Source organism: Hevea brasiliensis, chromosome 10 (genome assembly GCF_030052815.1).
Source record: "Hevea brasiliensis isolate MT/VB/25A 57/8 chromosome 10, ASM3005281v1, whole genome shotgun sequence".
Taxonomy (NCBI): Eukaryota; Viridiplantae; Streptophyta; class Magnoliopsida; order Malpighiales; family Euphorbiaceae; genus Hevea; species Hevea brasiliensis.
Window position 1 is genome coordinate 67,028,510 of NC_079502.1, and position 14,405 is coordinate 67,042,914.

Below are 14,405 nucleotides of genomic sequence, written 5' to 3' on the forward strand. Positions count from 1 at the left end.
TAGAGCTACACTTCTTATGAAGACACCAAAGCCCAGAAATGGCCAGAACCAAGTCAAAAAGCTTGCACAAGTGTGGGTATCAAAACTGCCTTAACTAAAAGTGACCTAAAATTGACCAAATTTTGCACTAAAGGTGCAATCTGTCAACATTTAGTAAATTGACCATATGTTCTATACAACTCGAATGACTTGAAATTTTGCCTGAGTGCAATAAGACATAGAGCTACAATTCTTATGAAGACACCAAAGCCCAAAATGGCCGAACTAAGTCAAATAGCTTGCACAATTTCGGTACCAAACTGCTAGAACTAAAAGTGACCTAAAATTGACCAAAATTTTCACTAAAGGTGCAATCTGTCAAGCTATAGTAAATTGACCATATCTTGGTCTATACAACTCAGAATGACTTGAAATTTTCCAGAGTGCAATAAGACATAGAGCTACAATTCTTATGAAGACACCAAAGCCCGAAATGGCCGAACTAAGTCAAATAGCTTGCACAAGTATGGGTATGAAAACTGCCTCAACTAAAAGTGACCTAAAATTGACCAAATTTTGCACTAAAGGTGCAATCTGTCCAGCTTTAGTAAATTGACCATATCTTGGTCTATACAACTCAGAATGACTTGAAATTTTGCCGAGAGTGCAATAAGACATAGAGTTACAATTCCTATGAAGACACCAAAGCCTAGAAATAACCAGAACCAAGTCAAATAGTTTGCACAAGTTCGAGTACCAAGACTGCCAGAACTAAAAGTGACCTAAAATTGATCAAATTTTGCACTAAAGGTGCAATTTGTCCAGCTCTAGTAAATTGACCATATCTTGTTCTGTAAAACTCAGAATGACCTGAAATTTTTCCCAGAGTGCAATAAGACAAAGAGCTAGAATTCTTATGAAGACACCAAAGCCTAGAAATGACCATAACTATGTCAAATATCTTGCACAATTTCAGGTACAAAAACTGCTAGAACTAAAAGTGACCTAAAATTGATCAAATTTTGCACTAAAGGTGCAATCTGTGCAGCATTAGTAAATTGACCTTATCTTGGTCTATACAACTCAGAATGACCTAAAATTTTTCCCAGAGTTCAATAAGACAAAGAGCTACAGTTGTTATGAAGACACAAAAGCCATAAATGGCGAACTAAGTCAAAATAGCTTGCACAATTTCGGGTTCCAAAACTGCTAGAACTAAAAGTGACCTAAAATTAACCAAATTTTGCACTAAAGGTGCAATCTGTCCAGCTATAGTAAATTGATCATATCTTGGTCTATACAACTCAGAATGACCTGAAATTTTGCCCAGAGTGCAATAAGACATAGAGCTACAATTCTTATGAAGATACCAAAGCCCAAAAATGTCCAGAACTTAGTCAAATAACTTGCACAAGTTCAGGTATGAAAACTGCTAGAACTAAAAGTGACCTAAAATTGACCAAATTTTGCACTAAAGGTGCCATCTGTCTAGCTTTTGTAAATTGACCATATCTTGGTCTATACAACTCAGAATGACCTGAAATTTTGCCCAGAGTGCTATAAGACATAGAGGTATAATTCTTATGAAGACACCAAAGCCCAAAATTGCCGAACCAAGCCAAATAGCTTGCACAAATATGGGTACCAAACCGCCTCAACTAAAAGTGACCTAAAATTGACAAATTTTGCACTAATGGTGCAATCATCCACTTTAGTAAATTGACCATATGTTCTATACAACTCGTAATGACTTGAAAATTTGCCCAGTGTAATAAGACATAGAGCTACAATTCTTATGAAGATACCAAAGCCATGAAATGGCCGTAACCAAGTCAAATAGCTTGCACAATTACGTACCAAAACTATAGAGATATAAGTGACCTAAAATTGATCAAATTTTGCACTAAAGGTGCAATCTGTCAGCTTTAGTAAATTGACCATATCTTGGTCTATACAACTCGTAATGACTTGAAATTTTGCACAAGAGTGCAATAAGACATAGAGCTACAATTCTTATGAAGACACCAAAGCCTGAAATGGCCGTAACTAAGTCAAATAGCTTGCACAATGTGGGTACCAAACCGCTAGAACTAAAAGTGACCTAAAATTGACCAAATTTTGCACTAAAGGTGCAATCATTCAGCTTTAGTAAATTGACCATATCTTGGTCTATACAACTCGAATGACTTGAAATTTTGCCGAGAGTGCAATAAGACATAGAGCTACAATTCTTATGAAGACACCAAAGCCCGAAATGGCCGTAACTAAGTCAAATAGCTTGCACAATTTGGGTACCAAAAGCGCTAGAACTAAAAGTGAGCTAAAATTGACCAAATTTTGCACTAAAGGTGCAATCTGTCCAGCTTTAGTAAATTGACCATATCTTGGTCTATACAACTCAAAATGACTTGAAATTTTGCCGAGAGTGCAATAAGACATAGAGCTATAATTCTTATGAAGACACCAAAGCCCAGAAATGGCCAGAACTAAGTCAAACAGCTTGCACAATTTCCGGGTACCAAAACTGCTTGAACTAAAAGTGACCTAAAATTGACCAAATTTTGCACTAAAGGTGCAATCTGTCCAGCTTTAGTAAATTGACCATATCTTGGTCTATACAACTCAGAATGACTTGAAATTTTGCCGAGAGTGCAATAAGACATAGAGCCACAATTCTCATGAAGACACCAAAGCCCAGAAATGGCGAACTAAGTCAAACAAATAGCTTGCACAATTTGGGTATCAAAACTGCAAGAACTAAAAGTGACCTAAAATTGACCAAATTTTGCACTGAAGGTGCAATCTGTCCAGCTTTAGTAAATTGACCATATGTTCTATACAACTCGTAATGACTTGAAATTTTGCCAGTGTAATAAGACAGAGCTACAATTCTTATGAAGACACCAAAGCCATGAAATGGCCGAACTAAGTCAAATAGCTTGCACAATTTCGGTACAAAACTATAGAGATATAAGTGACCTAAAATTTATCAAATTTTGCACTAAAGGGGCAATCTGTCCATCTTTAGTAAATTGACCATATCTTGGTCTATTCAACTCGTAATGACTTGAAATTTTGCACAGAGTGCAATAAGACATAGAGCTACAATTCTTATGAAGACACCAAAGCCCGAAATGGCCGTAACCAAGTCAAATAGCTTGCACAAGTGTGGGTATCAAACTGCTAGAACTAAAAGTGACCTAAAATTGACCAAATTTTGCACTAAAGGTGCAATCATTCAACTTTAGTAAATTGACCTTATGTTCTATACAACTCGAATGACTTGAAATTTTTCCTGCAAAAAAGACATAGAGCTATAATTCTTATGAAGACACCAAAGCCCAAAATGGCCGAACTAAGCCAAATAGCTTGCTTAATTTGGGTACCAAAACTGCCAAAACTAAATGTGACCTAAAATTGTCCAAATTTTGCACTAAATGTGAAATCTGTCCAGCTTTAGTAAATTGACCATATCTTGGTCTATACAACTCAGAATGACTTGAAATTTTGCCCAGAGTGCAATAAGACATAGAGCCACAATTCTAATGAAGACACTAGAGCCCAAAAATGGCAAGAACCAAATCAAATAGCTTGCACAATTTCAGGCACCAAAACTGCCAGAACTAAAAGTGACCTAAAATTGACCAAATTTTGCACTAAAGGTGCAATCTGTCCAGCTTTAGTAAATTGACCATATCTTGGTCTATACAACTCAGAATGACTTGAAATTTTGCCCAGAGTACAATAAGACATAGAGCTACAATTCTTATGAAGACACCAAAGCCCATAAATTGCCAGAACCAAGTCAAATAGCTTGCACAAGTATGGGTATCAAAACTGCCTCAACTAATAGTGACCTAAAATTGACCTAATTTTGCACTAAACTTGCAATCTGTCCAACTTTAGTAAGTTGACCATATGTTCTATGCAACTCGTAATGACTTGAAATTTTGTCAGTGTAATAAGACAAAGAGCTACAATTCTTATGAAGACACCAAAGCCATGAAATGGCCAGAACGAAGTCAAATAGCTGGCACAAGTACGGGTACAAAAACTATAGAGATATAAGTGACCTAAAATTTATCAAATTTTGCACTAAAGGGGCAATCTGTCCAGCTTTAGTAAATTGACCATATCTTGGTCTATTCAACTCAGAATGACTTCAAATTTTGCACAGTGTGCCATAAGACAGAGAGCTACAGTTCTTATGAAGACACCAAAGCCTAGAAATGGCCAGAACCAAGTCAAATAGCTTGCACAATTGTGGGTATCAAAACTGCCTGAACTAAAAGTGACCAAAAATTGACCAAATTTTGCACTAAAGGTGCAATCTGTCCAGCTGTAGTAAATTGACCTTATGTTCTATACAACTCAGAATGACTTGAAATTTTTCCCAGACTGCAAAAAGACATAGAGCTATAATTCTTATGAAGACACCAAAGCCCAAAAATGGCCAGAACCAAGCCAAATAACTTGCTTAATTTCGGGTACCAAAACTGCCTGAACTAAAAGTGACGTAAAATTGACCAAATTTTGCACTAATGGTGCAATCTGTCCAGCTTTAGTAAATTGACCATATCTTGGTCTATACAACTCAGAATGACTTGAAATTTTGCCCAGAGTACAATAAGACATAGAGCTACAATTCTTATGAAGACACCAAAGCCCAGAAATTGCCAGAACCAAGTCAAATAGCTTGCACAAGTATGGGTATCAAAACTGCCTCAACTAAAAGTGACCTAAAATTGACCAAATTTTGCACTAAAGGTGCAATCTGTCCAGCTTTAGTAAATTGACCATATCTTGGTCTATACAACTCAGAATGACTTGAAATTTTGCCGAGAGTGCAATAAGACATAGAGCTACAATTCCTATGAAGACACCAAAGCCTAGAAATGGCCAGAACTAAGTCAAACAGCTTTCACAATTTCGGGTACCAAAACTGCTAGAACTAAAAGTGACCTAAAATTGACCAAATTTTGCACTAAAGGTGCAATCTGTCCAGCTTTAGTAAATTGACCATATCTTGGTCTATACAACTCAGAATGACTTGAAATTTTGCCAGAGTGCAATAAGACATAGAGCTACAATTCCTATGAAGACACCAAAGCCTAGAAATGGCTAGAACTAAGTCAAACAGCTTGCACAATTTCGGGTACCAAAACTGCTAGAACTAAAAGTGACCTAAAATTGACCAAATTTTGCACTAAAGGTGCAATCTGTCCAGCTTTAGTAAATTGACCATATCTTGGTCTATACAACTCAGAATGACTTGAAATTTTGCCGAGAGTGCAATAAGACATAGAGCTACAATTCCTATGAAGACACCAAAGCCCAGAAATGGCCAGAACTAAGTCAAACAGCATGCACAATTTCGGGTACCAAAACTGCTAGAACTAAAAGTGACCTAAAATTGACCAAATTTTGCACTAAAGGTGCAATCTGTCCAGCTTTAGTAAATTGACCATATCTTGGTCTATACAACTCAGAATGACTTGAAATTTTGCCCAGAGTACAATAAGACATAGAGCTACAATTCTTATGAAGACACCAAAGCCCATAAATTGCCAGAACCAAGTCAAATAGCTTGCACAAGTATGGGTATCAAAACTGCCTCATCTAATAGTGACCTAAAATTGACCGAATTTTGCACTAAAGGTGCAATCTGTCCAGCTTTAGTAAGTTGACCATATGTTCTATGCAACTCAGAATAACTTGAAAATTTGTCCAGAGTGTAATAAGACAGAGAGCTACAATTCTTATGAAGACACCAAAGCCATGAAATGGCCAGAACGAAGTCAAATAGCTGGCACAAGTGCGGGTACAAAAACTATAGAGATATAAGTGACCTAAAATTTATCAAATTTTGCACTAAAGGGGCAATCTGTCCAGCTTTAGTAAATTGACCATATCTTGGTCTATTCAACTCAGAATGACTTCAAATTTTGCACAGTGTGCCATAAGACAGAGAGCTACAGTTCTTATGAAGACACCAAAGCCTAGAAATGGCCAGAACCAAGTCAAATAGCTTGCACAAGTGTGGGTATAAAAACTGCCTGAACTAAAAGTGACCAAAAATTGACCAAATTTTGCACTAAAGGTGCAATCTTTCGTAGTAAATTGACCTTATGTTCTATACAACTCATAATGACTTGAAAATTTTCCTGCATCGCAAAAAGACATAGAGCTATAATTCTTATGAAGACACCAAAGCCCAAAATGGCCGTAACCAAGCCAAATAACTTGCTTAATTTCGTACCAAACCGCTGAACTAAAAGTGACGTAAAATTGACCAAATTTTGCACTAATTGTGCAATCTGTCCAGCTTTAGTTAATTGACCATATCTTGGTCTATGCAACTCAGAATGACTTGAAATATTGCCCAGAGTACAATAAGACATAGAGCTACAATTCTTATGAAGACACCAAAGCCCAGAAATTGCCAGAACGAAGTCAAATAGCTTGCACAAGTATGGGTATCAAAACTGCCTCAACTAAAAGTGACCTAAAATTGACCAAATTTTGCACTAAAGGTGCAATCTGTCCAGCTTTAGTAAATTGACCATATCTTGGTCTATACAACTCAGAATGACTTGAAATTTTGCCGAGAGTGCAATAAGACATAGAGCTACAATTCCTATGAAGACACCAAAGCCTAGAAATGGCCAGAACTAAGTCAAACAGCTTTCACAATTTCGGGTACCAAAACTGCTAGAACTAAAAGTGACCTAAAATTGACCAAATTTTGCACTAAAGGTGCAATTTGTCCAGCTTTAGTAAATTAACCATATCTTGGTCTATACAACTCAGAATGACTTGAAATTTTGCCGAGAGTGCAATAGACATAGAGCTACAATTCCTATGAAGACACCAAAGCCTAGAAATGACCAGAACTAAGTCAAACAGCTTGCACAATTTCGGGTACCAAAACTGCTAGAACTAAAAGTGTCCTAAAATTGATCGAATTTTGCACTAAAGGTGCAATCTGTCCAGCTTTAGTAAGTTGACCATATGTTCTATGCAACTCAGAATGACTTGAAATTTTGCCCAGAATGTAATAAGACAGAGAGCTACAATTCTTATGAAGACACCAAAGCCCAGAAATGGCCAGAACTAAGTCAAACAGCTTGCACAATTTCGGGTACCAAAACTGCTAGAACTAAAAGTGACCTAAAATTGACCAAATTTTGCACTAAAGGTGCAATCTGTCCAGCTTTAGTAAATTGACCATATCTTGGTCTATACAACTCAGAATGACTTGAAATTTTGCCGAGAGTGCAATAAGACATAGAGCTACAATTCCTATGAAGACACCACAGCCTGAAATGGCCGAACTAAGTCAAATAGATGCACAATTTCGTACAAAACGCTAGAACTTAAAGTGACCTAAAATTGACCAAATTTTGCACTAAAGGTGCAATCTGTCCAGCTTTAGTAAATTGACCATATCTTGGCCTATACAACTCAGAATGACCTAAAATTTTGCCCAGTACAATAAGACATAGAGCTATAATTCTTATAAAGACACCAAAGCCCAAAAATGGCCGTAACAAAGTCAAATAGCTTGCACTAGTATGGGTATCAAACCGCTCAACTAAAAGTGACCTAAAATTGACCAAATTTTGCACTAAAGGTGCAATCATTCACTTTAGTAAGTTGACCATATGTTCTATGCAACTCGTAATGACTTGATATTTTGTCCAGTGTGTAATAAGACATAGAGCTACAATTCTTATTAAGACACCAAAGCCCATGAAATGGCCGTAACCAAGTCAAATAGCTTGCACAATTGGGTACCAAAACTATAGAACTATAAGTGACCTAAAATTGACCAAATTTTGCACTAAAGGTGCAATCTGTCAAGCTTTAGTAAATTGACCATATCTTGGTCTATTCAACTCAGAATGACTTGAAATTTTGCCCAGAGTACAATAACACATAGAGCTACAATTCTTATGAAGTCACCAAAGCCCAGAAATGGCCGTAACTAAGTCAAATAGCTTGCACAAGTATGCGTATCAAAACCGCCTCAACTAAAAGTGACCTAAAATTGACCAAATTTTGCACTAAAGGTGCAATCTGTCAACTTTAGTAAATTGACCATATATTGGTCTATACAACTCGTAATGACTTGAAATTTTGCCCAGAGTGCAATAAGACATAGAGCTACAATTCTTATGAAGACACCAAAGCCTGAAATGGCCGTAACTAAGTCAAATAGCTTGCACAATTTCAGTACCAAAACTGCTAGAACTAAAAGTGACCTAAAATTGACCAAATTTTGCACTGAAGGTGCAATCTGTCCAGCTTTAGTAAATTGACCATATCTTGGTCTATACAACTCAGAATGACTTGAAATTTTGCCGAGAGTGCAATAAGACATAGAGCTACAATTCTTATGAAGACACCAAAGCCCAGAAATGGCCAGAACTAAGTCAAACAGCTTGCAAAATTTCGGGTACCAAAACTGCTAGAACTAAAAGTGACCTAAAATTGACCAAATTTTGCACTAAAGGTGCAATCTGTGCAGCTTTAGTAAATTGACCATATCTTGGTCTATACAACTCAGAATGATTTGAAATTTTGCTGAGAGTGCAATAAGACATAGAGTTACAATTCCTATGAAGACACCAAAGCCTAGAAATGGCCAGAACTAAGTCAAATAGCTTGCACAATTTCGGGTACCAAAACTGCTAGAACTAAAAGTGACCTAAAATTGACCGAATTTTGCACTAAAGGTGCAATCTGTCCAGCTTTAGTAAGTTGACCATATGTTCTATGCAACTCAGAATGACTTGAAATTTTGCCCAGAATGTAATAAGACAGAGAGCTACAATTCTTATGAAGACACCAAAGCCATGAAATGGCCAGAACGAAGTCAAATAGCTTGCACAAGTACGGGTACAAAAACTATAGAGATATAAGTGACCTAAAATTTATCAAATTTTGCACTGAAGGGGCAATCTGTCCAGTTTTAGTAAATTGACCATATCTTGGTCTATTCAACTCAGAATGACTTCAAATTTTGCACAGTGTGCCATAAGACAGAGAGCTACAGTTCTTATGAAGACACCAAAGCCCAGAAATGGCCAGAACCATGTCAAATAGCTTGCACAAGTGTGGGTATCAAAACTGCTTGAACTAAAAGTGACCTAAAATTGACCAAATTTTGCACTAAAGGTGCAATCTGTCCAGCTGTAGTAAATTGACCTTATGTTCTATACAACTCAGAATGACTTGAAATTTTTCCCAGACTGCAAAAAGACATAGAGCTATAATTCTTATGAAGACACCAAAGCCCAAAAATGGCCAGAACCAAGCCAAATAGCTTGCTTAATTTCGGGTACCAAAACTGCCTGAAGTAAAAGTGACGTAAAATTGACCAAATTTTGCACTAATGGTGCAATCTGTCCAGCTTTAGTAAATTGACCATATCTTGGTCTATACAACTCAGAATGACTTGAAATTTTGCCCAGAGTGCAATAAGACATAGAGCTACAATTCTTATGAAGATACCAAAGCCCAGAAATAGCCAGTACCAAGTCAAATAGCTTGCACAATTTCAAGTACCAAAACTACTACAGCTAACAGTGACCTAAAATTGGCCAAATTTTGCACTAAAGGTGAAATCTGTCCAGCTTTAGTAAATTGACCATATCTTGGTCTATACAACTCATAATGACTTGAAATTTTTCCCAGAGTACAATAAGACATAGAGCTACAATTCTTATGAAGACACCAAAGCCCAGAAATTGCCAGAACCAAGTCAAATAGCTTGCACAAGTATGGGTATCAAAACTGCCTCAACTAATAGTGACCTAAAATTGACCGAATTTTGTACTAAAGGTGCAATCTGTCCAACTTTAGTAAGTTGACCATATGTTCTATGCAACTCAGAATGACTTGAAATTTTGCCTAGAGTGTAATAAGACAGAGAGCTACAATTCTTATGAAGACAACAAAGCCATGAAATGGCCAGAACGAAGTCAAATAGCTTGCACAATTATGGGTACCAAAACTATAGAGATATAAATGACCTAAAATTTATCAAATTTTGCACTAAAGGGGCAATCATTCAGCTTTAGTAAATTGACCATATCTTGGTCTATTCAACTCGAATGACTTCAAATTTTGCCTGCAGTGCCATAAGACAGAGAGCTACAGTTCTTATGAAGACACCAAAGCCCAAAAATGGCCAGAACCAAGTCAAATAGCTTGCACAAGTGTGGGTATCAAAACTGCCTGAACTAAAAGTGACCTAAAATTGACCAAATTTTGCACTAAAGGTGCAATCTGTCCAGCTGTAGTAAATTGACCTTATGTTCTATACAACTCAGAATGACTTGAAATTTTTCCTGCATCGCAAAAAGACATAGAGCTATAATTCCTATGAAGACACCAATGCCCAAAAATGGCCAGAACCAAGCCAAATAGCTTGCTTAATTTCGGGTACCAAAACTGCCTGAACTAAAAGTGACGTAAAATTGATCAAATTTTGCACTAAATGGGCAATCTGTCCAGCTTTAGTAAATTGACCACATCTTGGTCTATACAACTCAGAATGACTTGAAATTTTACCGAGAGTGCAATAAGACATAGAGCTACAATTCTTATGAAGACACCAAAGCCCAGAAATGGCCAGAACTAAGTCAAACAGCTTGCACAATTTCGGGTACCAAAACAGCTAGAACTAAAAGTGTCCTAAAATTGACCGAATTTTGCACTAAAGGTGCAATCTGTCCAGCTTTAGTAAATTGACCATATCTTGGTCTATACAACTCAGAATGACTTGAAATTTTGCAGAGAGTGCAATAAGACATAGAGCTACAATTCCTATGAAGACACCAAAGCCCAGAAATGGCCAGAACTAAGTCAAACAGCTTGCACAATTTCGGGTACCAAAACTGCTAGAACTAAAAGTGACCTAAAATTGACCAAATTTTGCACTAAAGGTGCAATCTGTCCAGCTTTAGTAAATTGACCATATCTTGGTCTATACAACTCAGAATGAATTGAAATTTTGCCGAGAGTGCAATAAGACATAGAGCTACAATTCCTATGAAGGCACCAAAGCCCAAAAATGGCCAGAACTAAGTCAAACAGCTTGCACAATTTCGGGTACAAAAACTGCTAGAACTAAAAGTGACCTAAAATTGACCAAATTTTGCACTAAAGGTGCAATCTGTCCAGCTTTAGTAAATTGACCATATCTTGGTCTATACAACTCAGAATGACTTGAAATTTTGCCCAGAGTACAATAAGACATAGAGCTACAATTCTTATGAAGACACCAAAGCCCAGAAATTGCCAGAACTAAGTCAAATAGCTTGCACAAGTATGGGTATCAAAACTGCCTCAACTAATAGTGACCTAAAATTGACCGAATTTTGCACTAAAGGTGCAATCTGTCCAGCCTTAGTAAGTTCACCATATGTTCTATGCAACTCAGAATGACTTGAAAATTTTCCCAGAGTGTAATAAGACAGAAAGCTACAATTCTTATGAAGACACCAAAGCCATGAAATGGCCAGAACGAAGTCAAATAGCTGGCACAAGTACGGGTACAAAAACTATAGAGACATAAGTGACCAAAAATTTATCAAATTTTGCACTAAAGGGGCAATCTGTCCAGCTTTAGTAAATTGAGCATATCTTGGTCTATTCAACTCAGAATGACTTCAAATTTTGCACAGTGTGCCATAAGACAGAGAGCTACAGTTCTTATGAAGACACCAAAGCCCAGAAATGGCCAGAACCAAGTCAAATAGCTTGCACAAGTGTGGGTATCAAAACTGCCTGAACTAAAAGTGACAAAAAATTGACCAAATTTTGCACTAAAGGTGCAATCTGTCCAGCTGTAGTAAATTGACCTTATGTTCTATACAACTCAGAATGACTTGAAATTTTTCCCAGACTGCAAAAAGACATAGAGCTATAATTCTTATGAAGACACCAAAGCCCAAAAATGGCCAGAACCAAGCCAAATAACTTGCTTAATTTCGGGTACCAAAACTGCCTGAACTAAAAGTGACGTAAAATTGACCAAAATTTGCACTAATGGTGCAATCTGTCAAGCTTTAGTAAATTGACCATATCTTGGTCTATACAACTCAGAATGACTTGAAATTTTGCCCAGAGTACAATAAGACATAGAGCTACAATTCTTATGAAGACACCAAAGCCCATAAATTGCCAGAACCAAGTCAAATAGCTTGCACAAGTATGGGTATCAAAACTGCCTCAACTAATAGTGACCTAAAATTGACCGAATTTTGCACTAAAGGTGCAATCTGTCCAGCTTTAGTAAGTTGACCATATGTTCTATGCAACTCAGAATGACTTGAAAATTTGTCCAGAGTGTAATAAGACAGAGAGCTACAATTCTTATGAAGACACCAAAGCCATGAAATGGCCAGAACGAAGTCAAATAGCTGGCACAAGTACGGGTACAAAAACTATAGAGATATAAGTGACCTAAAATTTATCAAATTTTGCACTAAAGGGGCAATCTGTCCAGCTTTAGTAAATTGACCATATCTTGGTCTATTCAACTCAGAATGACTTCAAATTTTGCACAGTGTGCCATAAGACAGAGAGCTACAGTTCTTATGAAGACACCAAAGCCTAGAAATGGCCAAAACCAAGTCAAATAGCTTGCACAATTGTGGGTATCAAAACTGCCTGAGCTAAAAGTGACCAAAAATTGACCAAATTTTGCACTAAAGGTGCAATCTGTCCAGCTGTAGTAAATTGACCTTATTTTCTATACAACTCAGAATGACTTGAAATTTTTCCCAGACTGCAAAAAGACATAGAGCTATAATTCTTATGAAGACACCAAAGCCCAAAAATGGCCAGAACCAAGCCAAATAACTTGCTTAATTTCGGGTACCAAAACTGCCTGAACTAAAAGTGACGTAAAATTGACCAAAATTTGCACTAATGGTGCAATCTGTCCAGCTTTAGTTAATTGACCATATCTTGGTCTATGCAACTCAGAATGACTTGAAATTTTCCCCAGAGTACAATAAGACATAGAGCTACAATTCTTATGAAGACACCAAAGCCCAGAAATTGCCAGAACCAAGTCAAATAGCTTGCACAAGTATGGGTATCAAACCGCTCAACTAAAAGTGACCTAAAATTGACCAAATTTTGCACTAAAGGTGCAATCTGTCCAGCTTTAGTAAATTGACCATATCTTGGTCTATACAACTCAGAATGACTTGAAATTTTGCCGAGAGTGCAATAAGACATAGAGCTACAATTCCTATGAGGACACCAAAGCCTAGAAATGGCCGTAACTAAGTCAAATAGCTTTCACAATTTGGTACCAAACCGCTAGAACTAAAAGTGACCTAAAATTGACCAAATTTTGCACTAAAGGTGCAATTTGTCCAAATTTTTAGTAAATTAACCATATCTTGGTCTATACAACTCGAATGACTTGAAATTTTGCCGAGAGTGCAATAGACATAGAGCTACAATTCCTATGAAGACACCAAAGCCTAGAAATGACGTAACTAAGTCAAATAGCTTGCACAATTTTGGGTACCAAACCGCTAGAACTAAAAGTGTCCTAAAATTGATCGAATTTTGCACTAAAGGTGCAATCATTCGACTTTAGTAAGTTGACCATATGTTCTATGCAACTCAGAATGACTTGAAATTTTGCCCAGAATGTAATAAGACAGAGAGCTACAATTCTTATGAAGACACCAAAGCCCAGAAATGGCCAGAACTAAGTCAAACAGCTTGCACAATTTCGGGTACCAAAACTGCTAGAACTAAAAGTGACCTAAAATTGACCAAATTTTGCACTGAAGGTGCAATCTGTCCAGCTTTAGTAAATTGACCATATCTTGGTCTATACAACTCAGAATGACTTGAAATTTTGCCGAGAGTGCAATAAGACATAGAGCTACAATTCCTATGAAGACACCAAAGCCCAGAAATGGCCAGAACTAAGTCAAACAGCATGCACAATTTCGGGTACCAAAACTGCTAGAACTTAAAGTGACCTAAAATTGACCAAATTTTGCACTAAAGGTGCAATCTGTCCAGCTTTAGTAAATTGACCATATCTTGGTCTATACAACTCAGAATGACTTGAAATTTTGCCCAGAGTACAATAAGACATAGAGCTATAATTCTTATGAAGACACCAAAGCCCAAAAATTGCTAGAACAAAGTCAAATAGCTTGCACTAGTATGGGTATCAAAACTGCCTCAACTAATAGTGACCTAAAATTGACTGAATTTTGCACTAAAGGTGCAATCTGTCCAGCTTTAGTAAGTTGACCATATGTTCTATGCAACTCAGAATGACTTGAAAATTTGCCCAGAGTGTAATAAGACAGAGAGCTACAATTCTTATGAAGACACCAAAGCCATGAAATGGCCAGAACGAATTCAAATAGCTGGCA